This window comes from Phalacrocorax aristotelis, chromosome 1 (assembly GCF_949628215.1).
Source record: "Phalacrocorax aristotelis chromosome 1, bGulAri2.1, whole genome shotgun sequence".
NCBI classification, from domain to species: domain Eukaryota; kingdom Metazoa; phylum Chordata; class Aves; order Suliformes; family Phalacrocoracidae; genus Phalacrocorax; species Phalacrocorax aristotelis.
In genome coordinates, this window is record NC_134276.1 from 23,190,336 (window position 1) to 23,217,142 (window position 26,807).

Sequence of the window (26,807 nt, forward strand, 5' to 3'; positions counted from 1 at the left end):
AAGCAAGCTATGACAGACAGCTCCAGAGATGCCTTTCCTCCAAGGGCCTAGCACCAGCCATGCTGGCTGTGGGACCTCAGGATTTAAATTTTGGTCCTTGTTATCCCACTGTTTTACTGCACTAAAGGTCACAGACTCCCAGGCACCTCTTCTGTTAGCAAATACAACCCATAGTAGAGCCTCTTACATTGAGTTCTTAAATAGATGTGCCTAAATGTCACTGTTCTGAGACTGCATGCTCTGTTGGTACAGAGCTACTGCAGGGACAGCAAATTAATCAGAATAAAAGAAAAATATATAATTTCTTTATGTTATTTTTAGATTTTGAAATAATCCTGAGGTGACTACATAGTGCAAACAGCTTTCTAATCATTTGAACTTCCAAGGTTACTGACTTCTTTAGGGAAAGCTAAAGTCTCACAGCATATTTTATGTCTTTGAGATAAAAATAATATTTAAAATCTTTATTCTCTCTTCCTGTGGCTTGCAGGTACTATGAGGAAGACAGTAGGATGTTTTTTTCTTCTACAACTCTTATAATTTAAATCGTGGCCAACAAGAGCTGTGTGTAATGATACTTTCAGGAGTCTATAAGACAACAGCTATGTTAGAGACAGCTGTGTCTGTTTTCTTCTCTACTTCAGCCCACCCTCTATAGCTGTATTTATAGACTTGCACAAGAGGCCTAATTTCCTGCACTGCCAAGCATCTTCAGCTTCCACCTTTGAAAACGAGCATGGATTAGGGGGCTGAACCCAGGAAGCAGGAAATACTGACTTCCATGGCTACTCAGCATCACAGCATCAGTCGGCAAGACATGCAAATGCAAATCCCAGAGCAGGAACTGCTGATTACACCCATTTCTTTTTCAGTGCTACATTTAAGTCTATAGGATGCTACTGGTCTGTGGAGTCTGTCTCCCATAAAAGCTGACCCAGATGAAGACATTAACTGACTTACTCTTCTAGGGTTAATACAAAAGTTACTGTTGAAATGATGACTGGATCACCTCAAAGAAGATGGTAGATATGGAGGTGTTACATGCGTTGGGTGAGAACCTATGATGAAAGCTTGGGTATAGGTTCTTTTGCATGTGCAGAAACCAATGAAAAAGGCCTGGCAAACTGGTCACTCACAGAGGCAAGCTTAAAACCAAGTCCAAATTAGTTGTCAGAGTAGTAATTAAACACTCGAGAAACTTAGGCTTTCAGTCCTGGTTGTCCAGGTCCCTCTATGACCTTTAGCAATCCACCTTGTACTGGGTTCTTATCACCAAACTTTAGGTATCCAGATTCCCTCTGTAATCAATAGAGAAAGGCACTTCAGAGATAATTAATCCAACTCACCTACAGGAATACACCTTGGTGGCCTCTACACCTGGCTGGTTGATGTCTTTCCTGTACTGGGGAACCCAAAACTGAATGCAGTATGTAAATGTGGTCTAGCGGGTGCTGATTACAGGCAATAATACCTTCCCTCAATCCCCTGCAATGCCTCTGTTATTTAAGCCCGTATGAGGACAGGCTGAAGAATGGTCTGTGTGCGTCATCCTTTTGCTCAGCTCATACAAAGTCCTGCACCTGGGGAGGAACCACCCCATGCACCAGTACACACTGGGGGCTGAACTACTGGAAAGCGGCTCTGCTGAGAAGGACCTGGGAGTGCTGGTGGACAAGCAGCTGACCCTGAGCCAGAAATGTGCCCTTGTGGCCAAGAAGGCCAACAATATTCTGGGCTGCATTAAAAGGAGTGTGGCCAGAAGACTGAGAGGAGTTATCCTCCCCCTCTACTCTGCCCTGGTGAGACCACATTTGGAGTACTGTGTCCAGTTTTGGGCCCCCCATTTTAAGAAGGATGTGGAACTGCTTGAGCAACTCCAGCGGAGACCTACCAAGATGATCAGAGGACTGGAGCATCTCCCTTATGAGGAAAGGCTGAGAGACCTGGGTTTGTTCAGCCTGGAGACAAGAAGACTGAGGGGGGATCTCATCAATACCTATAAATATCTAAAGGGTGGGTGTCAAAAGGATGGGACTAGACTCTTTTCAGTGGTGCCCAATGACAGGACAAGGGGCAATGGGCACAAGCTGGAACACAGGAAGTTCCACCTCAATATGAGAAAAAACTTCTTTCCTGTGAGGGTGACAGAGCAGTGGAACAGGCTGCCCAGGGAGGTTGTGGAGTCTCCTTCCTATGAGACATTCAAAACCTGCCTGGATGCGGCCCTGTGCCCCCTGCTCTGGGTGTCCCTGCTCAAGCAGGGGGTTGGACAAGATGATCTCCGGAGGTCCCTTCCAACCCCTACCATTCTGTGATTCTGTGTGATTCTTTGATGGGCTATGGGGTATTTCCTGCCTTGCAGACTTGATCCCATTTCCACCCCATGGCAAGAGCAATGCTACAGCTCCCTTCTACGTGGACCTCCAAGCTTCCCTGCAAAAGTGCAGATGAGTTTTAATGTTTAACATCAATCAGAACTCAATTTTACATCCAGTCTCAAATATGGGAAATATCTGGACAGCAGTTTATTAGGATGTGAGCAAAATCTGCTCAGCAGAAGAACTCTGGTCCACCTTGTCAGGAGGGTCCCAACATTTTCCCTAAGGAAGCCCATGATGATAATGCTGAACTTAGAATAACTGGTTTCTTAAAAGGAACGCTGGAATTTGGTTTGATTTTGCAATGACTAAGTAACAAAAATAGTCACAGCCAAACACTAATCCAAAAGAAATGAGACATGAAGGATTAAGACATAGTGATCACTAGATTTTCCATGTCACTTGATTTTAAACAGTTGTTAGGAACTAGGGGAAACAACAGAAGTGCTTGTCTTGCTATAAAAATGAAATTTTTGAGGGAATGCCAACTGCCCTAGAGCATCCTGAGCTGAATCTTAAAATAGGCTATTGAAGCACAGTGCAGAAACATGAAAAATATTTTAAAAGCAGTTGGAAAAGACTGGAACTGAAGTCCTCTACTAGAAACAGAGAGAAGAGGTCCCGGGAGCCGTGTTTAACTAACCCTGACAACCTCAAATCAGGCCGATTTCCCTGGGCCCGTCTTGCCCTTGTTTCCCTTGACTGCTGGCACCATCTTGTGGCATCTGAAATAATACTATTTGTTGAGAAGACTATTTATTGAGCCTGGCTGAGCAGGGGGCTGCTAGTGCAGCCAGTGCCCAGCCAATTTCTTCCTCTGCAGGAAAGGAAAATGCTTCAAGGGAATGGATAAATCAAAACCACAGCAAACTCTATTCTGCACTCAGAGTGTGATTATTAGGAACTGTTAATCAAAGCAACTTGCCCTAATCTCTTTCTTATCCAAAACAGTCACGTTGCACTTATATCCAAATTCCTGGCAGTATCATAGCTGGGCAGATTTCCAAGATTTTTCACATAACTGGTATTTTACAGGATATGGCTGACATTTATACAGCTGTGAATTCCAAAGGACTTAAAAAGCAATAATTATAAGGTACCATTAAATTGTCTCCCAGCTGGAAGATGTCAGCTAGGCATGGGTGACCAGAACATCCCATGGGAGAACTGAGAATTTTACAAAAGGACATCTGAGCTAAACCCTGTGGTAAAAAAAAAAAGTACAGGACCTTAAAATGCAGGATCTTTCCTTATAGGAGCTTTCCTTGCACAATCTCATCCAAAAGAGCACCACAAAATAAGCTGCATTAAATTTCAGCCAGTGTAGCATTTCAGATCAGGCATTAAAGCCACTAAACACTCTTCTTCCACATGGTTGACAATCTGAACAACTAATTTTCTGCATGATTTCCATTCTGCTATTTCCAGAAGGAGTTTATTTCATAATTCAAAAGATGAAGCATAACATTACTCATTTGTATCACATATAAAATATACTGTGCTTGCTTGTAGTGTTCCAATTTTTAACACCGACTGTTAACTATGGGATAGCAGTGATTAACAGATGAACTCACACTCTGCTTTGGAGCATAGGGAAGCTTGCTTAGAGATCAGATGGAAGTAATCTGGAGAGATTTAGAATGGAAAAAAAATAAAAGCAGTAATAAAGGCAGTTTAACTGGACTTAGAAGCAACAGTTGAGATCTATAAATCTGCAGAAGATATAATCAAGGAAGATTGAGCTGAGGATACTCAGAAGGAGCATGGGAAACTGGAGAAATTATAGGCCCATTAGGTTGCACTCACCAACAGGCAAAATCTCAGTAGAAATTATGAAGCAGGGAATAATGAAAGCCGAGGAAGTGGATGTAAAACAAGAAAAAAAAAGAACATGGATATACAAAAGATAGGCTGTCTTTTTTGGTAGGGGAAAAGTAATATTTAATCTCTGTGGGTATCTGAAAAATGTCACACGCAATGCCCTAGGAGGAATTATTATGCAGCTTGTAGAAAATGGGATCCAGCACAGCACATACATAAAGCCAGACTTCGGAGCAGCAGTACATAACTTGCAGCATTCTTCAAGGACTGGCCTTGGACAGTTCCTTGGTGGCCAAGGCAGGTAACAGGACCCGGAATGGTATCTGGAGATGCTCCATCAGTACATAGGAATATCGGGGTATTGCAGGGGAAGAACTGGTGGCCTCGGAGACTGGATCAGCAGCAGTCAGATGGGACTTAACTATATTGAATGGAAAGCCATAGTCCTGGGAAAAGATGCTAAGAAATTCAGAGCAATTGATGAGTGCTCATCTTTTGGGAATGACCAACAGTGGCAAAGTGGTGGTATCACAGAGTGTGTCTACACTCGTGTTGAGGCTGATCTTGAAGCTGCCTTCCCCCAGCCTGAATCAGCTGTCCCATCCTCAGCTCACTTTTAAGCCCATATCACAGCTTGGCACGTGATCCTTGCTGGTCTTCCAGTAGGACTCCTCCTGTCCCAGTCTGGTGCTTTAGGAGCCAACTAGAGGTGTGGAGAGGTAACATAGGAAAAGAGGACAAGCAGATTAACATTTATGGCATTGCAGCTATTGCAGTGGCTGTGAGTGGTATTATACTGTGTGAATGCCAAAGTACTGCTTGCACAGCCTCTTCAGCAGCCTCACCTTGCCTAAACAAACACAAATTATATGCCAGGTGCCAAAATAATAAAAGGTTTTAAAATCACAATACTTGAAAGAACAAGCATTATTTACTTTCTATTCACCTATGAATTTGAGCCTTTGAGTACTGTATTTACAATTTTTTTCTTTGCAGCTGCATGGGTTAAGAACTCGCAAGTAAACAAAGCAAGCGTCAGTCTCATGCAAGAGCCAAGACACAAATACTGCTCCAGCTACCACCTTCTGGCCAGCCTATGCCTGTGGCCAGGCACTTGGCAAGTTGTATCCAGGCAGGGCAATTTGTTGAGGATGGATCCAAGAGTTATTACCTGAAGCTTAACTATAATATTGCATCACACTAGAAGCCACCAGCTTGGAATTGCTTTTTTAAAAAGGACCCAAGTATTTCCTTTTTGCAAGTGTTTGTCGGATTATTATTCTGATTTTCTTTGGAGGCAGTTAGGCATCTGCTTTTTCTTAATATTGCCTTCTACTCTCCAAAAGGTAAAAAACATTAGAGAAATGACCATTAGCTTGCCATTTTAAAATAGGTCCTAGGACCAGTGGCATATTTTTATGTAAAGAAAACTTCACTGGTTTTACTTCATATTTAGTTTTGCTCTGGACTTGTTGTGAATTTTCAATTAAAGAAACAGATCCAAAATCTAATCTTAATTACAGGGGAATAAATCTCAGGGGAATAAATTACAGGGTAATAAACTCCGTTCATGTTTAAAGATTTCCCATAGCTTTGTACTGCTCCACTTGAAAACCAAGTCTTGGCCATTTGTCAAAACCTAGAGAAGGGCCCTGACATGGGGCACGCAGCCTTCATGCAGTTATAAAAATAATTTATTGGCTTTTACGCTGAGACAGGTAATTGAGCAGGTACAACAGCACACATTCTCAAGTATCACTTTATTGGCATGGTTTTATTTAGTTGTAAAAGCATAAAATGAAACTGAAGACACGGTCGGTAGATGTCACCCGTGCACCAGGTGCCAGCATGCAAACCTCAGCCTATAGGCACCCAAAATGCCCCTTTCCCACTGCAGGCAGGAGGCAAGGGCAGGCAGGGAGGCTTGAGAGGAAGGTTTACTTCAAAACCAGCCCATGGAGGGTGTGGGGATGTTCAGAGGATGGCCAGCTGTGGTGGCCCAGGCAGCCCCTGTGCATCCTCTGACTGCACACCTGGGTGAGCCACGGGCGTCATGAGTGGGAAAAACTCCTGTGACTTGTGTTGGACACGGGGAGAGCACCCAAACGTCTGCCTCCACTGCACCTGTGCAAGCAGTGAGTCCAAAGGGGAGGAGCTGTTGCTGTCAGCTCCGCCGGGCACAGGGAGAGCAGCACCGAGTAGGGTCCCAGCACCAAGGCGAGCTGGTCTCCACCATCACCTGCTTCTGTCCCTGCTGCCAATGTGAGTGGCGGGGACAGGGCTGGGGATGTCCCCGCAGAGTGTCACCCCTGCAGCCCTGTGTGCTGAAGAACTGGTGCTCCTCAGCATGACAGCCTGAGCTGCTAACCCCCGTTCCTCCTCTTTACACGTCTCACGGAAATTAAACTTCCAGCCTGTTTTTTCCCCTTCAAAAATCAATTGAAAGCAGCTCGGTGCTATCCAGCTTAATTATTAATAAGTGCTGAGCTGGCTAATGGTGTTTGTTCAGTGTTTCCATAAAACATTTAAAACCAAAATGCTGCAATCCTTCCCAAAGCCTGTCCCCAAGAGGCTCATCAATTCCAGACATAAACATGCCACTCAGCCCCTGCATTTTTACTGCAAGAAATTTAGAAATAGCCAAGTTTACACCCTGCTTTGCTTATCACGAGGTTATTTGGGCTTGGCCCGAGGTTTTGCTGCTGCTGTGGTCTGGCAGAAGGCAACAGCTTTGGCTGAGCACCTCCTGACTCGCACCGGTGCCCGGTGCTAGAGATGAACTGTGCTGTCTAACCAATCCTGTTATTTTACCATCTAATGGTGATTCTGAGCAAAACGTCAGGAACTTCCAGCCTAAGCAAATGGAAACAATGTCAGCTGGATACACCAGTGACTTCGGCTGTTGCTTCTGGTTTCCTGCTGAAAGCTCTCAGGTGCTGAGCAGGAGCCTGGGGAGCAGGGCTCCACACCAGCCTCTGTGGAGCTCCGTGTTCTGGTGTGCAAAATCATCTGCTGTTTGAGCCATCTCTGTGGTTTACAGGAATGTAGGCATTGAAACACAGGACAGAAAAATTTTAATTTAAAAAAACATCAGCCAAGCAGTGTGAGATATGATCTTCCCTGATTATATCAAATGGATCAGAGCATGACTGATGTTTCTAGGGTCTTTTGTGTCAGCTAAATGGAAAGATGATTTTCTATGATGCTGACTCTGCTAAATAATCCCTCCAGGATCCCTGATCATGTGTTGAGGGTAGCAGCCACAGTTACATGTTGGCTGCAACAGGTTGCTAACTATAATTTTTCTAGACAGAATAACAGGGTTTTATTAGACTAATTAGTGTGGCAGCAGGTATGATGTGGGGTACAAGATCATGCTGGCACTCACAAGCCACCCCACGACGGCCTCTGACAAGCAGGGCCTGAGATGACTTCCACGAGGTGGGGCTCTGTCCCCAGATCTTGCAGCTATTCCTGCTCTCCTGAGGCACTTCCAGCTTCTCCGTCTGAGGTGCTGAGGGCAGTGGCAGTGGTCCTGGCGGTGGGAAGGGAGATGAAATTTTAATGGGCCGGTGATTCGGGATGCTCGGTGTGAGGATGCTCAGCATCAGCTTCCTGAAAGGTGTGGATTCCCTGCAAGTGCTTAGCATCCCCCCACCTCTGCAGCACAGCCCTGGGGGCAGTTCAAATCAGCCCCCGAAGTCCAACACAATTTTTGCATATGAAAGCATGAGCTGGTGCTTGGAGCAGGCCTGTGGAGGCCAAATCCTTCCATTTACTGAATACTTTTCCACCCCAGGTACCGAGGATGTTCGGTCAAGGCAAGATGCTCCATGCAAAGGGGTTTTCTTAGCAGAAATTATTTGTTTCAGATGGCAGACTCACAGACATGGGCATTTTCCCCATTTCCCTGCACTTGATACGAGTCATGTTAACATCTCAGTAAACGTGTTTTCTTTTCAGCTGCACTGCTTGTAACAGTATTTGCCTGAATTAGAGTGAGTTTGCTCTGCAAACTGCATTTACCTTTCCCAGATACAGAGCAGCTGTTCCCTGTACGCTCTCGCAAGGTCCTTGTTTGCACAGACTTTTGTCAGCAAATACACCCCCCTGAATAAGCCACTCACTTCGACTTTCCAGCACTGATAGGGGAGTTGTGAGCCCTGCAAGACACCTTCATCCTTGTCTTTTCGTTTCATTAATAGGCACCCGCCTTCGAGACGGCGCCAACAAGGCTTTGCTCATGCCATCAATCATGGCGCTAGGGTTGACTGAGTCTTGCAGAAGTGTGAAAGAAAGAAGCAGATGTTATTAATTCTTCCTCTGGTGAAAGCTCTTCAATCACACTCTGCTGACACCGGCTATGTATCCCCACCAGCACAAACATGAAGGTCGCCAGCTCCCAAGTGAGTACTCAACAGAAATACCTCCCCACCCCGGCTCCCCCAAAGGATGACAGCATTTTATGCAACTCAGGTGGAATCACAGTCTGTGGAAAACACCAAAGCAGCAGTGCCTGCTGTGATGGTGGAGGCAGAGGAAGCTGTGCAGGGGGCTGGCCTGATCCCCAGCAAGCAGGGCTGAGGGCAGAGCAAGGGCTGGCTGGGAGCCCTGCAGCAACAGAAGCTTCCAGGCATGAACAACAATCTCCAGGAGTCAGAATATTCTGAAAAATGCATTCATTTCAATGATGCATGGGCACATGTCCATCAGATGTGACTGACAGATGCTGCCAGCTTGTCTTGCAGGCAGTGAGGCAGCCTGGACTCCTGGGCTCTGCTGAGCCATGGATGTCCATGACAGACGGGGGACCTGGTGGCTTGTGAACATCTGTTGCAGAGCTGTAAGATGGAGCCCAGGCTCTGCAGGAGTCAGAGCTCTGGTGTCCAGTACAACCCACCTTGAGCATGGATCCTTCATGTGGAGGTGTCAATGTCACTGTGGGAGGTATGGAAATGCTGACATGTTGGTGTGTGCTGGGGTCCTCATTGCCCCCACACTTCTTGCTGCACACACAGGAGCCTGCACTCCTGACTCCAAAACTGGCTTTCCAGTCTCATTTGTGTCTGCCAGGACTTCAGCCTGAAATTCAACCTTTGAGGAATGTATTGATCACTTGGATCTGATGGCAAGACAAGGGATGAGTCACCAAAGGGTGTCATGGGCTCCAGACAACTGTTGTCTTCTTCATACAGCTCTGAAAAGAATCTCATGGATATATGTATGTGGGGAGGAAAATACAGAAATCTGTAGAAGGCAAAGACAACCACTAGGAGCTCTTCACCTCCATCTTTCACCATCTGACATATGTCCCTGAGATACATGCTGGGGCCCCCAGAGCAGGCCTTCTCCTCCCTTCAATCCCAAATTCAAGAACTGCTGTTCTGGACACCTGTGGGAAGAACCGCTCTGAGTTTGCCAACAAGTGAAGTGTCCAACCACTGATTTCTCCCATTTCTCAATCTGCCTCTCAGTTATGCCACAGAATATTTTGGTTTTGAGGTGGAGAAGGAGGGAATACTGAGCACAGATTCATGCCATCTACTGTGGGCACCCCACTAACCTGAAGGTCAGAGCATCTGTTGGTACCTTTTTCCTACAAAGCTTAGGGAATAGGTGGCTCTGAGAGGGGTTAATCCAAGCATAATCACTATCCAGAGAAAGAAGTTGAAGTTTCTTCAGACTGCTTAGTGAAATGATGATACATCTTTGTCCCTACACTGATGGCATGGAGTCTTGCAGCTCTGCAAAGTAGGTGGTCTGGCTCATGCACCACTCTTGTGCATTCACACACAAGAGTAAGTGGCAAACACAGCTGTAAAGGACCTTCCCAAAGTGTCAGAGAGAACCTGGTGTAGAGCCAGCAACCACACTTCCATCTCTTAAGTCCCCCCTCCATGCCTTAACCTGAAGACCATCATTCCTCACAAATAACAGTCTGATGTCTGAGCTATGTGAATGAAGCCATCTGAGAGAGAAGGTGAGACACTGACACATGCCTAGCACAGGTCTGATGCACACTTTCACTAAAGCACTGCACTGGGGGCTAAGGGATCCAGGTGTCTGAGACATGTGTTCTGGGACTGACCGCCTGAGCAGTGCAACATGGAGACCTGGCATGGTTAAACCGAAGGCTCCATCACGGCTTGCTGCTTGGGAAGGACCATGGTTTGACAGTACTGAAGGGGGACACTGTCCTCATGCAGTGAGATCAAGTGAAGCTACTGACTGTGGCTAGCCTACCCCAGCTGGCCACAGCTGGGGATCTGGCTCTCGTCTTCCTAGTCCTGAGTAGGTCCACATTTACTGCTTCTTTTGCTCTCAGGGGCAGGTACACCTACAAACATACACATTGTGCTCTTCTGACCCCAACCAGAGCTGCCAGATGCTCAGGCCAGCTCACGATTCTTTGAAATGTATTTAAAAACTTAGTCTTCATCAAAGTCAAGTTGTTGCCTAAAATAAGAATGCAATTTACTACAGTATCCAATGATTCCTGCCGGTTGCCAGTAATTCAGCGCTCTCCATGTTCCTCAGAGAGCAAAAGCAGATGCGCTGGCAGATGAGTGCTCCGGGGAGATCTTCAAGGGCAGGTCCACCTTTCAGAGAGGTGTGGGAGGTCCTCCATCCTGGACAATCAGTACCCAGTGAATCTTCCCAGAACACGTTATTGTCCTTGCTCTGAGTTTCCTGTCACAGGAGATCTCCACTGCCTTTTAGCTGGAGAGGGCTGGCTGTAGCTGCCCTTAAACTTCAGAGAGGATGAAGGCAAGACATGGTCCTCTTCCCAGAAAGTGCCTGCAGCAACCCCACCCCATGAGCTGGCTTGATACTATCTGCAGTCATTTAGGCACACATTGCATGAGTAAAGAATGCTATACATCAGCCACACACTAAAAGACAGCAAAGTAATGGTATTTTGCTTAATCTCCAATGGCTCGAGCTGTTATTCCTGGCTTATCCTGGTCAGGGGACACATCCCCATCTCCCTGACAGCAGTCAGGCACAAAGCTGTTACATTAGAGATTCATGCCCTCACCTAACTCCACAGTCATTTCCAGGTCCAAGAGTATTAATCCAGACTGTATTGAACTGGCCAAGGTTACCTCAGAGGCCTTCTCTGGCCATGATCCATGGAGAGACGAAGATGTGGCATTTATTACAGACTTGGATGCAGGTGATCCCCAGGTAAGGGCTGTGGTCTGTGGTGCTGTGTTAAGAGTCGAGCTGAGCCCAAGAGTATGACTGCTGAGGGCAGAATGATAAAGGCTTTTTTTCTGCACTGATCACCCAATACCGGGAAGAAACCATGGTGATTTTGCCCATATTAAATGGAGTGCCAAAGTAGGTAGATTGGATGGAGATGGAGCTGGAATCCAGAGCCATTTCTCAATTGGACAGTCATGGTTCAAAGCAACAGGGGCTAATAGAGAGGGATAAGTTTTGCTATCTGATGAAAGCTGAGTAACTTCAATCCAGTTCCCTTTGGGCAAGTGTCTACCGCCTCAGCTAATATCTGCAGGTGATCCAGCTGGCTCTCAGCACAGGCCAGTTACTTGTAGAGGCTTGCAGCTTGTATCTCATGCGTACCTGGGACCCCCTCAGGGCTGGAGCATTTTAGCAAGGACTTATTCTGGTTCACATATCTCCATCTGAACAAAGGATGTTTTAGAAGCAGCACAGTGAGATTGCACAAAGGTCATGCGGCATCTCCTGCTCTGCTGAAAGGTTATCTCAGCTGGAGAGCTCTGACTTGGTGCATTTCCAATGGATATACTTCTGTGCAATAGATATAACATTCCACTAGATATAGGCTTATTTTCAACACATTGATGCCTTTTTAAGGAAGTTTGAACGTGGTACTAAGAGACATCGCTGTCCATCTTTATTAAAACTGCCTGCCTCTGACAGAGCACCAGAGAGACATTACACCCAAATGACCATGCCAGGAAAACTGAGCCAATCATAATTTAAGGCTATATCAGCTGAATCAAGCAAAGTATGATAGAGGCACAAAACCTGCTCAGCATGTTATCACTTCTTATCAGACTGGGATTTGCTTTGATGCAACAACTCAGTTAATCACAACAGCCAATGATGAAGAAAGGCGGGGGAACAAGGGAACAGTCACATTAGCCTAGAAAGGTGTTAGAATGAAGCTATGAATCCAGAAAAGGAGAATAAAGAACTAGGGAAGTGCATCATGGAACATTAACTGTTTGCATAGTTTTAGGAGGAATATATTTACTGAGTAATCTTGGTTATTTAATGCACATAGAATCATAGAATCATTAAGGTTGGAAAAGACCTCTAGGATCATCAAGTCCAACTGTCAACCCAACAATACCATGTCTCCTAAACCATGCCCTGAAGTGCCACACCTACACGTCTTTTAAATACCTCCAGGGATGGTGACTCCACCACCTCTCTGGGCAGCCTGCTCCAATGCCTGACCACTCTTTCAGTAAAGAAATTTTTCCTAATATCCAATCTAAACCTCCCCTGGCACAGCTTGAAACCATTTCCTCTCGTTCTATTGCTAGTAACTTGGTGGAAGAGACTAGCACCCACCTTGCTACAACCTCCTTTCAGGAGGGCAGGGCAGGGCACATCTCATATTATGTGTCTGAACAGCAGCTGGTAAAATGACACATAAATATCATTGATCATAATTTTATATTAATAATCACAAGCATAAAAGCAATGGAAGATTACGTCTTCATGCAAGAAATCCTTCACAACAGCAACCGGCAAAGTTTTAAGCTTTGTAGACAGCGTTCAAAAGAGTATATGGAAACTGTACAACATTGCTGTTCACTTACAGCATAACTGCAAAATACTTAAAACGTGTTCCACAAGGTTTCAATTTAAAAAAGAATAGGACCCACCTCTATAATGGAAAATAAAGGAATCTTTTTCACTGATTTTTGAAAAAGAAAGATTTCTTCTTTTCTAATAAATGAAAGTTTGGTAGTTCTGGATTGTGAATGTTAACATAGAATAATTTAAGCTCAGTCAAGCGCTTTGATGACTACAGAAATGACAGCTAATTTAATTTTTATCACATTAGTGTAAAGACAGAAAGTTATCAGAAATTTTGCTATTTTTTATTATTTTCTTGGTTTGGTACAAGTAATGTCATTTAAAGACAATGTCTATCAAAGGATGTTTCACAAACATCACAAGGACAATACATAAGCTTATCTGTTGATCTGTAGTACTGAACAAGTGTGGTTATATTTTTATTATGTAGCTTTCTGAAATTAGGAAAAGCTTTCCTGGGTATTCAGTAGGTGAATAATTGTAGTTGCTATGCATAGATTTGTCCAATCTCACTGTTTCTGACTGAGTTTTCAAGCTTCGAAAGTCATCCTCACCTAAAAACTTATGGTTGGTACCAAAATGAGGCAAAGACATAACTGAGGGGTTCGAGTCTTTAGGACTAACTAAGGCAAAAAATAAGAAACTTAACATTTAACAACCCCCTCCTTCCAAAATCTGATGTATTCACGTAACAATCTGCATCATTCTCAGATCTGCTGCTTTAAAGAGAAAAGCACCAATCTGAATCCAAGAAGACGTGTAAAAGCCCTTCTAAATACAGGACTGTGTTTATTCATTTTCCTGTGTAACAGAAGAAATAAAGTAGTGCTTGGGTGATCCTCTGAAGACGGTCTAGGAAGATGCTTTATAAGAGGGAGCTAGATGATGGAACACCAGGTTATTTGTGTATGGTTGCTACCAAGCAGATATAGATATGCTGTTTACAGCTAGAAAGAGCTTGTTTTCTCTCTTTTATACAAGTGGTTAAAAAATGTAGGTGCTGGATATTGCCATCTGGACAGTGAATGAGATGGTGGCAGCCTGCTGTGATTGATTAGTGCTGAAAGGCAGTGAAAAAACAGAGCAGTGCTCCCATACTAATGGCTTTGATTTCCCTCCAAGGAGATCCATTAGACATCCTAGAATCAAACACAGCACCTTCCTGTACCATTGAAAAATTCAGCTCAGATGATACACTAGGCATTTAGCAGTGTCTGTGCACCTACTCCCAGGCATGTGGCAATCTGTCCATCCATGGTAGCTGTAGTGAAAGCCCTCTTTCCGTACCTATGTCCCCTGCAGAGCAGAGAAGGGTTCATCTGGTGGCACAAGCAGAGCTGCTTTGCCCAGGCCATGCGCTGTGAGCAGGGCTGAGCAGGTCGCATTGCAGGGACAGCCACCAACGCGCAGTGTGACTTCCCTCCCTGCTTCCACACCTGGATTCCTTCGAGAGCTTATTGGAGTGTGCTGGGAACCCACCTTTGGTCCTGACAGTCCCCAGTGTAACAGGGGAAAGGGAGCTTTGACACACAGTGGGTGGCAGCTGAAGTCTGCCCCAAAGCATGAAGAGGAGGTCGTACACTGTGTGATTTTCACAGGAGACACCCTCAGCTTCAGGGCAAGGAATAATCCCCAAACTCACAGGGAAGGACCTTGGGTGACCAGGGTGGGAGGCAGGAGGAGGGAAGGAAAAAATCTTTTCATTCAAATATATATATTGCATTAGCTGGAAGGATGATAAAGGCAGGCTGTCACCCTGGGAAGACGCGGCACCAGAAGGGTTTACACAGCCATCCCGCTCCAGGGGCAACTGCTACGTGCACAAAGTATGAAAGAACAGGGCAGAGCAGACCACAGTGCCAAGGACTGACACTGAACATTACAGCATGTGCACCTCAGCTTATCTGAGCCACTTTGACAGCCTGTCAGCAACACAGAGAGAATGGGGCACTTCAGTGAGGTGTCTGGTCTAAGGTTTGTCACATGGACATAAGGTAAGTCAGATGCTTCTTTCACCACCTACAGAGAGCGTAGGAGTAGGTCTCCATGCAGCTGATGTCTCAGGTACTGCATTCTTCCACATGTCCATGCCTTAGTCACCACAAACAGTTCCATGTCTGATGGCTTTTCCCTGGTAGGTACAGATGGCAATGTACCGACAATGACAGGGGCAATGCAGAGAAAGGACTATGCTGCACGGGAGGTGCTGGAGAGAACAACACTCCTCTCCTGGACTGAGGACTGTTACACTCTCATTTGCATGCCATATAATGACACACACAGACCACTGAGTTAACTGGAGCTGAAAAGATAGAAAAGATTCCTTTTTCCTCATCATGCCTTTGCTTGTGATTCAAAACACTTGAAATATCTCTTTACTCTTCTCATGTTTTTCTTATTCTAGTTTTTCTCCTTCTAGTTTTTCTTATTTTCACTTGAGCCCTGGAAGTGATGTGCTCAGGTTTTTCTGATCTTTCCCAGCTAGTTAAGTACTTGTCAGCCTATGGATTTACACCTTAGTTTGAAATTAGGCTCTTACTTCTAGATATTGCAGAAATGGGACCTGACACGGTCCGAGTGCCTTTCACAGAGGATCAGGCAGCTTCTCTGAGAAGCGAAGGCATGTGGCAGCCCAAGGAGCTGGGTCCATGATGAGCTTTCCTTCTGAAATGTGATGGATTTTTTCCCTGTTTGCTGTGTTGGATGCTTGATCCATTGGGCATCATGAAAGATATTAGACACTTGCCCAAGGCACATTAGGGCCTGAAAGGTAATATTACTTTCATGCAATTAATTTGTTTCAGACAACTAATAAACACTGGTAAATATTGGCTTAGAGTGATAAACTAAACATTGTGAATTAAACTGTAAGGCTGCTGGAAGGTTGCAGCCTAAACCATTCACCAGCTAACATGCCGCAGATAATTTGGGAAGTGCGGAACAGTCACATTCAGTCTGGAATGGTCTCTTGAAATGTATTGATCCTGACTTTTTTTCCTTTCAAATGCATTTTTGTAGCAACTCCAAAAGCAATTCATCATGTATCATGCAAAGAAAATAAGCATAGCCTGCCCCGTCCACTGCTCCTTTTCACTACAGTATTGCTTTTGCTGAGTAACACTGGCATCAGTCTGGAGTAATGTAGTGAGTGAATCAAATGCACAGGGATAATACAAATACACTTCATTTGAAGGCTGCGGTGGCAAGTTCTGTGAGCTCTACTCTTTCATGCATGTTGAGTCTCCCTGTTGAAGACAATACAGCCAACAGCTCCGTGGTTTGCTGCGTCCCTCCTGAACACCCAGCTCCTGGCTGCAAGCAGGGGCTCTACTACTGCAGTAATCTGGGTCCTATCCGGCAGTTAGTTTCCAAAAGTTTCCTGGGTTGCAGCAGTACGGGGTGAAGCCTTTTACTGCAAGGCAATTGTGCTGATGAGCCTGGGCTAAAGACCTTTGCTGTAGCCTGTCCTCTCCCACTGACTGCAACAGATGCAGAGTGAAGCCCGTTCATTTTCTGTGCTGGGATACAGCACAGCATCTCTGGTGTCTCATGGTGTCCAACCCACCAGCACCTTTGTCCCAGCCAAACTGCTCCAGCTCTCACTGGTCTTGGCTATAAGGACTCTAAATATAAAGCTATTTTCTTCCAATACGGTAACTGAAGCAATTTAGCAGTAAATTCAGCAAATGTCTGCAATGTCAGACATTGGGAGACCTGGGCAGAGCCCAGAAGACCTCTTACTGGATACAGCACACTACAGGCCAAAGCCACCACCCTCTCCAGCCATGGAGCTGATCATGCAGGCACACGTCGTTATCCTAGAATAGGTTACAGCAGCATAGGGGTAAACACAGTTGCCTCAAAGAAGCACCCAGCCCTTCTCAATTTGTTTTTGTATTAGCCCCAAACATTGCAGAGCTATTCAAGCCAAGAGGCCAGCAGTGTTTCAAACTGAAATGGGATACTTGGTGTATATTATGGGACACTTGGAGTATATTGATCTGCCTAATGAGGCAGGATAAAATGGAGCCTTACTGAAGCTGGCCGATGTGGCAGCTGCCTTCTCTTCACAATACATGGTAGATACAGTTAAGCTTCTGTTTAAGAGTAAGATAGTTAAAAAATAGGAGCCAAGTCTGAAAACACATATATTGAGAAGCTGCTCAGGAACCAAGCTGTGTAAACAAGATTTTTATTAGCTCTGATTGTAAATACAAGGAAGAAATTCTTATTTTGATGGAGGTGTGTGTACAGATACAACCAGAAACACCAAATAAGCTTTTGAGCTGGTATACCTTAGTTTGATATGTTGATTAAACAATACCCACCCAACCACTCATATCTCCACTCATACTGCTCTGGGTGGGTCCCCATATCAGCCAGAGCATCACCCTTAACGCTTCTCATCACTCCCCCCAGTAACGGTGCTCCTGTACTTTTCATCATCAGGGCTCTAAAAATACTCAGAAGCTGGAGGTTGCTGGGGGATACATCAAGTCAACTTGGCTCCACCAAGCCATTTCTTAAGCTGCTCTGACCTCTCCTTGGGAGAAGTCACAATCACCTTTCACAGACTCTCCCACCGAGGGCAACATCTTAGAAAACAGGTTTCCTCTGATACAGACCACTATAGAAAATACAGTCATTACTGTACATAAAAAGAAACATATATAAACTAGATAGGACTAGGATGAAGGAAAGACTCCTATACATCCAAATTTTTTAGATCAATTTGATTCTTTTCAAAAGAGAAAGTCAGTTGGATGAGCTTGCCCAGAGCAACCATCAAGCAAACAGCCCTTGAGTCACTCCAGAAGACCTTGTCCCAGTCAGCAGCTTCACTGTCAGCCCTGCCAGCCTACCTTTAGTAACTGTGCACTGCTTGAGTGCCTGGGCTGATTAAAACCTAGAGGGTAAATACTTGTCCACACCCACTGGGAATTGAGTCCTCACTTAATGGTGCTTGAAGCTACCATCACCTAGAGTAGCTGAAACATGAGTTTGGGGGTGAGGGGGTCATTTGTACTTAGTGTTTGCCGATTTACAGGTTTATATATTTCTGGCAGGTTCGGCTGTTTACAAGGGGATTGAGAATGTTGTTTGTGATCTGTGGGGTGCATTGTGGGTCCTTCCCCCTCCCACGCTCCCTGCTGCCTCCTCTGAGCACACCATGGTTGGAGTTATGGTCCCAGATACCTTGGGGAAAGGCAGGCAAAGGAGCCATGCCAGGAATCAGGCACCACCCTGCTGAACATGGCGATGCCTGAAGGCTAAATGTTCCTCTTCCTTTGCAGAGGGAAGACATACACCATGGTCTCACCCCTCCGGTTGAATTTAAGCCACTCTGCAGAAAAAAAAGTGACATTTCAGGAAGCCAAGCAGGGCACCTTGGTAGAAATCCATCATCGTAGCCCAGGGGTGAAGTCATTTCCCCAACAGAAGCGGAGGGTTTCTTATACACCTTGTGTGGATTCTTAATCCTCTGAATATAGTCTGCAGAACTGGGGAATGAGGAACAGGGACTGGGCCAGCAAGCAGTTACTTCAATATAACCTTTGTCTACTTGACTGTATCTATGCTTAAAAAATTGAGAGGATACAGCATGTCCCCGCCAAAGGCAGGCATTCATTCTGAGTAGCCCTTGCAAAAATGGAGATGGCCCTGATGGAGGTCTTGACAAACACTGAGAAGACTCCTGTTCCACGTTCAGACACTTGTGAACTTGCGCAAAACCATGGAACTGAAGCTGAAATTAAGGCTAAGAGGCTCTGGGATGTACTGTGCAGGTCAGGCTGGGTGGACTGCATCATTTGTCTGGCCTTCAAACCCTGTGACTGTCTCTAAGGAGGAGAGTGGAATTAGGGTTTGTCCAATTCATTGCACAAAAGCAATTATGATCATAATTGTAATAACATCCCAGTTTGCACTTAATGAGTGATGTTCAGAGTCACTCAGCGTTTCTCATTATGAGAACCTGCCTTGGGAGCCAGTTAATGCCAAACCAACCCTCAGCCAGTTTACGTGATGGCAGAGAGCCTGCAAATGGCCTTGTGCCCTGGGTTTCTTCATGACGTCTTTCCTTGTAACCCCCGGATCAATTTTATCTGAACTGTTTGCTGCCCCTGAGCAGTGGTGAGGCGGCAGGAATGCTAAAGATAACTCTGTAAACAGGACAGGCATAGAAGGGTCAGAGCCCAGGGGAAGGATCAATATGTTGGCTTAGCCGAGGAGATGAACAAATTGTATCTGAGAGCCACATAGACATCCTCAAGAGAAAAAGCAAGGTGTTTTCTAAGAGAAACCACAGATTATTTCTTTCCCTGTATGAGACAAAGGTCCAGAGTCCTGGGGAAATCAGGAGATAGGAATAATAGTAATAAAATTAGTAGCAGTACTACTACAACAACTAATAATAATGGTAATAATAATAATAATAGAATGATAATAATAGTAATTCAGACTGTGCACCTGGAGAAGAGGCAAGTGTGGCAAGGACTTGGGCTGCCTGTTACCTTTGGAATTGAAATGCAGCATGTGTATGGGGACCCATGCACCAGGGATGCAAAGGGCTTGCGCAGGCATAAATGGCCCAGGCATAAATACTGACTTTCTGCCATACCCAAATTCCTCATTCCTTCATCTGTTACTTTCTCATCAGAGGCATTGTTGGTAAGAAAACAGGCTCCCCCTTCCACTGTTTCTAGTTTTGCTTTCTCCTCCTTTCAGGCCCCACTTTGCCCTGTTCCCTGACGTCTGTAGCCCCCTCACTTTATCCCCTTTGCTGCCTTTCCTTCCCCTCAGAGCTCCTGGCTGCCTGTCCTGGGTGGGTCCCAGGCCCTCCCCCAACATCCAGTAAAACTGTCCATGATTCAATGGTCAATGCCACTATCATTTGAGGTGGCTCAAGATGCTTCGGGGGCCAGAGAAGGTACCCCTGATGCCACTCGGTTTGTGGTGCAGGATTGTCCTTGCAGGAAGAGAAGGGGGCAGAAAGAAGAGTGGAGCAGCAGGGCTGGAAAGTAGTGATCTCATCAATCAACTCCTTGGAGTGGGAAGCAAAACATCCATTGCTTGGGAGAGCAAGACACAAATTTCAGGTTCCTCTCTCGGTCAGCCGGCTGTCAAATGGCTCTGTTCTCCGGTGCTCAGAAACATTGGGTCTACCTGGGCTGTTTTCCATCACAGGGGTCTCTGCCTTGTGCAGGGTCCACTCCCCAGGATGGTGTGCTCAGCCCAACGGCCCTTCCCAAACATCTTTGCAAGCTTCTTTAGAGCTTTTCATCATAGCTTCTCCCTTTCCTGCAGCCAGTCCATCCACTCCCCAGGGGCTCTCCTCCTGCCAGGTGCTGCTGCCCCACCAGGAAAACCCCAGCTCTGATGGCAAGGGGAGCCCTGGGACACTGACAACAGCCACTTCCCAGCTCATTTAGCCACCACCAGCCCATATTGAAATAATTTTATTGCCAAGAGAGTCTGGTTTTTGCATTTTGTATTTAATAACTTGATGAAATGTCAAGGCAACAAGTGGCTGATCCCCTCCCTGCCTAGTTGGGGACTCCAAGCTATAAAGCCATCACCAATGTCCTTGCTGCCAGATTTCCAGCTGCTGCTTCATTTTCTCCACCACCCCACCACCCAGTGCGACAAGAAGTTACATTTTCCATCAGGGATTTCTCCTGCCTGTCCATCTGGTCCTTCCTCCCCTGTCCCATTTGTTTGATATCTTGATCAATGACCTGGATGAGGGGATCAAGTGCACCCTCAGTAAGTTTGCAGACAACACCAAATTGGATGGGAGTGTTGATCTGCTTGAGGGTAGGAAGGCTCTGCAGAGGGATCTGGACAGGCTGGATCAATGGGCTGAGGCCCATTTTATGAAGTTCAAGAAGGCCAAGTGCTGGGTCCTGCACTTGGGTCACAACAACCCCATGCAATGCTACAGGCTTGGGGAAGAGCGGCTGGAAAGCTGCCTGGCGGAAAAGGACCTGGGGATGCTGCTCAACAGCTGGCTGAACATGAGCCAGCAGTGTGCCCAGGTGGCCAAGAAGGCCAAGAGCATCCTGGCTTGTATCAGGAATAGAGTGGCCAGCAGGAGTAGGGAAGTGATCATGTCCCTGTACTCAGCACTGGTGAGGCCGCACCTCCATTATTGTGTTCAGTTTTGGGCCCCTCACTACAAGAAGGACATTTGAGATGCTGGAGCATCCAAAGAAGGGCAGTGAAGCTGGTGAAGGGATTCAAGCCAAGTCTTCTGAGAAGCGGCTGAGGGAGCTGGGGTTGTTTAGCCTGGAGAAGAGGAGGCTGACGGGAGACCTTATCGCTCTCTACAACTACCTGAAAGTAAGTTGTAGCAAGGTGGGTGTTGGTCTCTTCTCCCAAGTGACAAGTGATGGGATGAGAGGAAATGGCCTCAAGCTGCATCAGGTGAGGTTTAGATTGGATATTAGGAAAAATGTAATTCCTGAAAGAGTGGTCAGGCATTGGAAGAGGCTGCCCAGGGAGGTGGCTGAGTAACCATCCCTGGAGGTATTTAAAAGACATGTAGATGTGGTGCTTAGGGACATGGTTTAGTGGTGGACTTGGCAGTGCTAGGTTAATGGTTGGACTTGATGATCTTTTCCAGCCTAAACGATTGTACGATACTATGATTAATTGCTGACACCAGTGCATGCAGCGGCAGACATCCCATCTACTGACGCAAGTGCTTTGTTTTTCCATCCTCAGCACTGTAGTATGATACTGATTAAACAGTCATGGATACAAAACCAGGTTAAGGTTCCCTTCAGGTAACAAGGTGCTGTTTTCCCTTCCAACATTAAACTCTGTGGGAGGAGGCCCACTGAAACAGCTCTGGGAGGTTCACAGCGATGGGTGGTGGGAGGAGGGACAGTCTTGCTCTCAAGGTGCTGGAGAAGTACTTGGAAAGGCTGTGCCCATCAGCTCTCCTGTGCTAGCTTGGAGGGTCACCCTGGGCATGTGGTGCTGCCTCTTCAGGCTCTGGTTCCCCAAAAGGGGAAAGTTTTCCCCAAGCACAAGTCTTGCATGGTTGAACTGGTAGCTCACTGGTTTGGGTACTGCCTGCCCTGGGCTCCCAGCTGGCTGGAGAGCCTCAGCATTGAACAACAGCACCCTGCACGCAGGACTGAGTGTCTGCTGGTGCATGTGTTGGTGCCTGTGCTTCAGTGAGCATCTGGTCAGGAGCACCTGCCCTCTTGAACCTCCTTCCTTCACCCCATCTCCACCAAATGTGGGAGGAGGAAGGGGGCAGAGGGGACCTCAGCCCTGGGGTAACATCTCTGCATGATGGCTCACAGCATGGCAAGGTTGTGTGCTCTGACTACAGGATGAAATCCTGCCATGTGGACTGTCAGAGGCCGCAGAGCGACTGTTTGGCCAATCCTTAGCTCCCAGTTTGGGGGTGCTTTGGGACTCCCCAAGGAAGAAAAGTATGGCACAGCTGCATAGCTGGGATCTGTACATCATCCTCACACAGCCGGGGAGCAAAAGACTTCACTGTGGGAGGAGGCACCTTCAAACATCTGACATTGCCTGCCCGGGGAGAATGATACATATGAAACACATGGATGATATACATGAATGATACACATGAAACACATGGATATTTTGAATTAGGCACTTGTTTCATCTGTTAAAAATTGTGGATATTCCCCTGATGGAAAAGGATCACATGCAGGGGATTAAAAACATTCCTACTGCTTTTAAAGTCATCTGGAGGCAAGTAAACCTCGACTTCAGGAAGGATTCAAGGTTGTCTGTGCAGAAACCAAAAGAACATGGCAGGCAAAGAACCATAAGGAAACCCAGCCCTTGGTAAACACAAGCAAGATACGGGACTGTTTGCTTCCATGATGGCAGTGCCTCTGGGAGAGCATCCAGGTGATTCCAGCCCTGGGAAAATAGGGACGTTATAAGCTGCTGTGTAAAAGTAGCGTCTATCTTTGCTTCCCTTTTAACAAGATTAGTCTTGCTTTTCTCTCCCTCTTTCTTTTGCTGTCTGCCGGCCACCTCCGTGCTCTCCCACTAATGTGATTAGCGGTGCATGGGGACCATACTGGCAGCAACTGTCACAAAGATCTCTGCTTACTTGAGTGCACCTCTTTCCTCAATGAAACATCTTGTGTTTATGGTCACAGGGGGTATTGTTAACTCCTGGATTCGAACAGAAAGGGATATTTATGACCCTCCCATAAAAGTTGATTCAGGGAGACATTTAGGAAAGAAAGGGACAGAAGACAGATGTGTTTCCTACCACAGATGCTGAGGAGGTTCAATTGTTCTGCATATGTAATGACTTTTTATGGTTCCTTACAAATGCTCTCCACACTGCTAGAAAGGTGCCAAAGTCAAATACGCATAGTCACTTACAGAAGACAATTTAGTGACCATACAGGACACTACAACTTTATATCTTGTTAAATATGTCAGAGATGGACATCGCTAACTGTACAACATGAAGGGGACTCTCTGCCTGCCCCAAGTCACGGCAGCCTGCTGCCTTCCCCCCACTGCAGCTCTGCTTTCATTTAACATTTCCTGAGTCTTTCAGAGCATGTTTACTGTCATGTCTGTATGCTTAACACTTAAAGCACCTATGGATTTTTTTCCAAGTGAGGCACATTATCGGTGTTATATTGCCAGCTAAATTGCCTGCAGTTTGTGTCTTCCCAAAAGAGCAGAAAAAGAAGTTTAAATCTTCCTAAATGTGCAAACAAATAAGCACTTGCAGGTGACAGGACCGGAAAGGTTGCTGGATTATAGGTCTGAAGAGGGCAGTTGACCAGTGACTAAAGCATAATTACAGGCAAGAGAAGAGAAGGAAGATGGCAAATTGCTATTTTATCCTAACAGCAGCCAGAGGATGCTTGGTTACATGTCGCTTCTGCCCGGGGCTGGATGTTTTTCCTCTCTGATGTGAGCTCCTGCAGTGTGACAAGAGGTTTAAGGTGAGAGTACAGGAGGAAATACGTATTTGAGGTGGTGAAATGAGCTTGTGACTATTTACAGCAGTGGAAGATCTGGCTGAAGCTACCAGCTGCAGTTCCTCCATGCTGCTTTCACAGAAGCAAAGCCATTTCCCAAGAGTTCTTATGCCAAAAACATTGTGCAAAAAGCGGCTGTGCACTGAGATCCCTGCAGAGAAGTGCAGCTCGTCCCAGCTGCATCCACCGTCATCCCACTGTCATCCAAGGGATCAAAACTAACACTGACTGAGGACAAAGTCCTCCTGTCTTGATGCACACAGAAGAAAGGGAAAAGATGAGCAGCATGAGATCATCAAGAAGCTTGTGCACCTCCCTTTATGCTCAAACACAAATATTTCCAGCTGGCCTGGGGTTTTGCAGTGTAACAGAGCTAAGGAGAGTTTCATCAGGACTGGCTCATGCTTTTACCAAGTTATCTATGAACTTAAAACTCAGGCAGGGCAGGCTCAGGTTGGGAGTGGATGGGTAATTTTCAAATGTTCAGACTGAGTCAAGCTTGTTATACTAAAGAGCTGACCTGTGATTACTTGGGCAGCGCCGTCAGGGTGGCTGCAGCTGCCAGGTTTGTCTTCCTGCCGTGTGTAATTCTGCATAGGGACAGCACAAAAAGGGCTGTGACTGGTTCCCTGCATGGACAGGTGATTTCTAATGATTTTGTATCGATGGATACATCTTTGTCTAGCCATTGGGGATACCAGCGTCACTCCTGCATTTTCGTGCCATGAATGGCCATTCATTAACCTATCATCTCCTGACCATAAAGAAAATAACATGTTCCCAGATGGGGAATTTTTGTTTCTCTGGTAAATAATTAATAATGAAACTACAAGCTGCTGCTTGTCTTGTACACTCATACAACAAATGGTACTTTCTTTGCCTGCAAATGAGCAAGGTAAAAACCTTATGGGATAGGCAGCATGTCTGCAAAAGCCAAACCTTACTTGCTAGAAAAATCTGGTCTAAAATGACTGGGGAACAGACAAGTTTAGCAAAGGCTGGAGTCAAAAAAATGTTATGACTCACAGAAATCCCTGCTTGGGGGAAGCCAAGCTCAGCCACAGCAATCTCCTTCTCTCAGGAGAGTTCAGGTGTGCTCTGTCCAGGTTTCAGCCAGCTTGGAATTTACCTAGCCATCCCAACTACTGAGGGTAAGAGGTTTGCAGAAGATCTGCCATGTCAAGCTGAAGTGACACACAGGTGAAGCTTGGAAGAAGGGGAAAGCCCATTGCAATGAGCATCAGACCCCCTCCTGCCAGTGACATAGCACTGCTGCTAACGTAGGCTGTGTTAATATTCAACCACCTTGGGAGAAAATAAGCTCTGACGTGTGTTTCTGGTTTCCAAGGTTCTTGCATTATTCCCAGAACCATAGGGTCTTACCTCATCCTCCCAAATGCTGCCTTTTCATTACCAATCTCTCTCACTGCACGTTTTGCAGGCCAGATCCTGCCCTTAGGTCCTGTACCAATCTCACTGACTTTTTAGAAACAAATCCCTTTCTTTGAGAATGTATTTCTGTATTTCCTTTCTTTGGATGTGAGCAGGAGTTGTACTTTATAAAGTACCTGCTGATAAAAAAAAACCTCTGGCTGCAAGCCCAGGAAACCTGACCTTAGTGACAGCAGGGACAGCAGCTTTTCATGCACCTGCAGATTGTGACTTTCACTATGGCCCCAAGGAGAGGACCCCACAGGGCAGTGCTGGGCAGAGATGGTCAAGCTGGTCCTGAGCATGTTAGCTCAAGCACTAGAAGCCATATGACTATGGTTTTTCTCTGTGTTTGTCCACAGTCCCAGTCCCACTCTGATGGAGCCCTTCCCACCACCCACTCAAAGTCACTGCTGCCCTGCCCAGGCAATGGGTGCCTCAGTGGTGCTGGCTGTAAAAGCAAACTAGCAGTTGTTATCTAGCCCAAATTATCCTTGTTTTAATTCATGTAGGTTTTCAAATCCTAGCTCTCTGCTGCCCCAGTAATTTGCTTTGCCACATCTGAGCCCGCGATGCTGCCCTGCGTGTTGGTGGGGGCACAGCCCTGCCATAAAGGGGAACTGCTGCGAGCAGTGAGGAAATGAAGCCAGGAACGCTGCGAGTCCTTGGCCATAAAAAACATGCCGCAGGCTGTGTCTTGCTGGGCAATGTTAGTTCCCAAAGTTGTTTTCCCTAGCTGTTGTCATAAAACTTCAGTGAAACCACCTACAAGCTTCAGAAGTTGGGTGGGGGAGGGGGTATACGTTGAGAGTCCATTGTTATGCTTAAACTGGCTTGTACTGGTACAGCTTTGCTGGGCTTAGTGGGACAGAGTGTCAGATCGCAGGAATCAATTAACCATCATTTTCTTCCTTGAAAACAGATGACTCTGCTAAGACAATTGTTGAATAAAGGAGTCTCTGCTGGGCTCCAAAACCTTGCTCTTTCACTCCTCTAATTAGGGACCGGGCATCTATTAGGCAGGACTGTTTCAAGTGCGAGGTAGAGCTGCAAGCTGCTGGCCAGCTCACGCACCGAAATACAGAAAATGAATAAATGAACTCAACTGACAGGCAGTTTTACAAGGGTGATTGCAAACAGGCCGCAACACATCTCTGTGCACACATACAGCAGCACAGCGCTTTCGGAGTATGCAGATATGTAAATGTGCCTCTAAATGAATGCTTAGTGATTCAACTGACCCCCCCGCGTATCATTAGCTAATTGATGCACTCTCTCCTTCTGCCTGCAAACCATCCCCAAGCCGATCGCAGCTCCCCTTGCTAACATTCCTGTCCAGATGCTGTCCCTGCCT